Source organism: Lotus japonicus, chromosome 1, assembly GCF_012489685.1.
Source record: "Lotus japonicus ecotype B-129 chromosome 1, LjGifu_v1.2".
NCBI lineage: Eukaryota > Viridiplantae > Streptophyta > Magnoliopsida > Fabales > Fabaceae > Lotus > Lotus japonicus.
Window position 1 is genome coordinate 47,482,032 of NC_080041.1, and position 4,605 is coordinate 47,486,636.

Sequence of the window (4,605 nt, forward strand, 5' to 3'; positions counted from 1 at the left end):
GTCTTGATACATCTTTGTCATACCAGGATGAATGCTCCATTTGCTCTTGTGTCCTTCATCCATGATTAGTCTTCTCAATTCTGGATTGTTGGGTACACAAACTCTGTCCTTGCATCGTAGGATATTGTCAGTCCCTATCTTGAACTCCGGGTCTTTCCCTTGAATTACTAAGTTCCTCTTCTCAAGCAGAAACGTATCTTGCAGTTGTTGCTCTCTAATCTCTTCCATCAGTCCACTAGCAATTATGATCATACCGAACTTCAACTTTCCCTCAGACGGTGTCACACCTAAACTCATATCTCGAAATCGTTCTAGTAACTCCAGCTCTTTAACCATCATTGACGAGACATGCATCTTCCTACTCAAAGCATCAGCAACTACATTTGCCTTCCCAGGGTGATATTGCAGCGTAAACTCGTAGTCCTTGATAAACTCCATCCATCTTCGTTGTCTCATGATCAGCTCCTTCTGGTCGAACAAGCATTTAAGACTCTTGTGATTGCTAAATATCGTGAAAGTACAACCATAGAGATAATGCCTCCAGATTTTAAGCGAAAACACAATGGCAGCTAACTCCAAATCGTGAGTCGGATAGTTCTTCTCGTGAGTCTTCAACTGTCTCGAAGCATAAGCCACCACTTTCCAATGTTGCATCAGTACACATCCCAAGCCTTGATACGAAGCATCACAGTAGACCTCATAAGGTTCCTCTGGTTGTGGCAAAATAAGTACAGGTGACGTCGTCAACCGTTCCTTCAGTGTCTGAAAACTTGATTCACACGCCTCAGTCCATGCAAAAGGTTGATCCTTCCTCGTCAGTTGAGTCAAAGGTCCAACAATCTTGGCAAATCCCTCAATGAAGCGTCTATAATATCCAGCTAAACCCACAAAACTTATGACTTCTGTCACTGTCTTCGGTTGCTCCCAAGCCAAAACAGTCTCTACCTTCGCTGGGTCCACAGCTATGCCTTCCTTTGAGATAACATGGCCTAAGAAATTGACTTCCTCCAGCCAGAATTCACACTTGGAAGGGTTCGCATACAACTTTTTTTCTCTCAACACTTGTAAAACTTGGCGCAAATGTTCTTCATGTTCCCTCGCGTCCTTCGAATATATCAGTATGTCATCAATAAACACCACCACAAACCGATCTAAGAATTCATGAAAGATGCGGTTCATGTAATCCATGAAAACAGCAGGTGCATTTGTCACTCCAAACGGCATCACTAGGTACTCGTAGTGTCCGTAACGCGTTCTGAAAGCAGTCTTCGGTATATCCTCAGTCTTCACTCTGATCTGATGATAGCCCGACTTCAAGTCTATCTTGGAAAATACTGCAGCTCCTCGTAATTGATCCATCAAATCATCTATCCTCGGCAACGGGTATTTGTTCTTGATCGTCGCCTTGTTAAGTTGTCGATAATCCACACATAATCTCGACTTCCCGTCCTTCTTCTTGACTAAAAGCACTGGCGCTCCCCACGGTGAAACACTTGGCCGAATGAATCCTTTTGCCGAAAGATCCTCCAACTGAGATTTCAACTCTACTAACTCTGCAGATGCCATACGGTAAGGTGCAATCGAAATCGGTCCGGTTCCGGGTACAATGTCGATCACAAACTCTACATCGCGTACTTGTGGTAGTCCAGGTACGTCTCCAGGAAAAACATCAACAAAGTCTCGAACCACCAGAATACCATGAACATCTGAATCCTTCCTCCCCTCCAGACTTAGCAATGAAAAGTACTTCTGAGTGCCCTCACTCAACGATGCACTGATGTGGTTAGTAGAAAGATACTCGAAAAGATCCGAGTCTGGGAACACCACTTTCTTTCGACTACAGTCTAAAAGACAATGGTAGTGGGATAACCAATCCATCCCTAGGATTACATCTAGGTTTTTAAGGGGTAAGCATACTAGATTGGCATGAAAAGTCCTATCTCTATATACTACTGAACAGTGCATGCATGCGGCATTAGCAATTAGGGTCCTAGCAGGTGTAGTTACCATAAGATCAAAACTCAAAGCAGTAATAGGCAGATGCAGTCTTAATACGCAATCCTTAGAGACAAAAGAATGAATTGCACCAGAATCAAAGAGTACAGTTAGAAGATTACTGTCGATTTCACATTCCCCTCTGATCAAGCCATCCACTCCTTCAGCCTCTTCACCATCCATTGTATACACTCTTCCCCTTGCAGCTGGGCGCTTTCCACTGGCAACATTCACAGACGGTTCAGCCTTCGGTGCCTTGCAATCCACAGCCAGATGCCCGGATTTATTGCAGTTGTAGCATCTTGGTGGCATCGTGCAACTGTTTGCATAGTGCCCGACCGCTCCACATCTGAAACAAGTCACATCACGGTTTGGGGTACGGTTTCCCGACCCTCCAGAAGTAGCAGCAGCAGCCATCGGCTTGTAAGATCCTGGGGTAAACCCTCTCCCCGCAGGACGTTGATACGGCTTCCTCGCCTGAAATCTTCCCCTTCCTTGAAAATTCTGTGGTGCTGACCTCACTGGTCCTCCTGCTCCAGCCCTGTTCAATCTCATATTCTTCATTAACTCCACCTCTGTAGCTTTCTCCACCAATGCCTGAAATCTCATGATCCCCAACGGTCTCACCGAGTCCTAAATGTCAGCTCTCAATCCCCTCACAAAGCGCTTGCACATATAGGGTTCATCAACTTGGTCACAGAAAAATCAAAAATGTTTTGCCAAAGACTCCAACTTAGCAGCATACTCCGGAATGGTCATGCTCCCTTGTCTAAGAGTCAGAAACTGTGATTCACGCTCGTCACGAGCACTATCAGGAAAATACTTCTCGAGAAAAGAAGTTTGAAAAGAATTCCAGTTCACCTCAACATGATTTGCTTCCATTATCCCTCTGGCGCCTCTCCACCAGTACTCAGCATCACCCAACAGCAGAAAGGTTGCCATCCCCACCTTGGCTCCCTCAGCAGTTTGTAACACACCAAAGATCTTCTCTATTTCCTCAATCCAGAGATCCGCTTTGTCCGGGTCAGTACCTCCCGAAAACTTAGGTGGATCCTGTCTCCTGAAGTCATTCAACCCCTTGTTCTAATCCACAGTCACCTCCCTCTGACGCTGGTGTTGATCACGCGCTTCCTCCGCAGCACGCCTCTGAGCATTGTCATTTGCTTGATTGGTCATTGCCTGAGCCATAGTGGCCATCATCTCCGCTAGTTGATTCGTGTTCACCATCGTCTGTTACCCCTAAGGAAACTGTTAGTCCTAATCGTATGATAGCACCGAAACTATTCCATATGATTAAGTAACAATGCAATCAATTAGAACGAAAAATCGCTCTGCAGACAATCAATTTTCACTCTTTGCAGAGTCACACAACCTAGCACAGAAGACCTATTCCCCAAAGACTCCCAAAAGACTCAACTAAGCTCTGATACCACAATGTAACACCCTGATTTCCGGGTGTCACTTACAAACCCATGCATAGTCCGATCAGCCCCAACCATCAATGGTCATGCCACTCTGCCCGCTATGCCGAAGATACACCCAGGTGTTCTTCGATGAAGGCAATCCCCAACCTTCGTGAAGCATTCCCGTTCTTCACTAGTGAAGCATTCCCGTTCTTCACTATTGGTGAAGCATTCCCGTTCTTCACCGAATGATGCATGATGCAATATGGTTAGCCAAACATCGAATCATCCTCCCAACGCAAGTGTTTAGCTCAAAACCCAATCTCAAAACCCAAGAGTTTAGTGTCGATCAATACAACACAACTCCAACAACAAGAGTACTAAAGTACTCGGTGACTTTCAATCATCACCGTGGCTCACCCCCCCCTGGTGTCCAGCAATTCTCCAAAACCCACAACAAAAGTCGACTTTTCCCCGTCTTTCACAATTATTTTTCCCTTTAGATTCCCTATGGTTTATTCGTTAATGAAAATGTTTCGAACTGAATTAGTCAAGTTATGAGTTTATTTCTCGAAGTCTAAGTTTCCCAAAGTCTCTAGTTTTCAAAATTCTATTTTCTTTCTAAGCTTTCCGAAAACCCACCAAAAGCAATTCTCGGGGAAAGTCTAAGTAAACAACAAATGGCTAAGTCTCAAACCCCACGTTTGAACTTGCCTAGGTTTGTTTCCCCAACCCGAAACATCAACTATAACCAGTTCAATGATTCCCCACTCCGAAGTCGCGTCAAAACGCACAATTCAATAACATCTCAACATCATAAGTTATGGAAAACATCATAACATTAATTCATCATCATAACCAATATCAAAGTAAAGCATAAGTCGAATTTATCGACGCCTATCATGCAGTCTTAGCTAATAGGTAAGTTTCCCTAACCTCGAGCTGCTCCAGCCTCGTGGTCTAAATTTCCTTCACACGCTTTCTCTGAGAAACCCAAAGTTCCTTCAACTGAACCTCGGAGAAAACAAAGCAGAAATCCAAACAAAATCGATTAGCTCGATCACAATACAACCCATTAACGATAGACAAAGCATTAAAGCTTCAGAATACAACAATCGAGTACGAAAAGACAAGTTTTCGAAAACGAAAAACTCCCCCCCCCTCTTGCCTAAGCTCTCGGCCATAAAGAGAAAAGAGCTCCGACTCT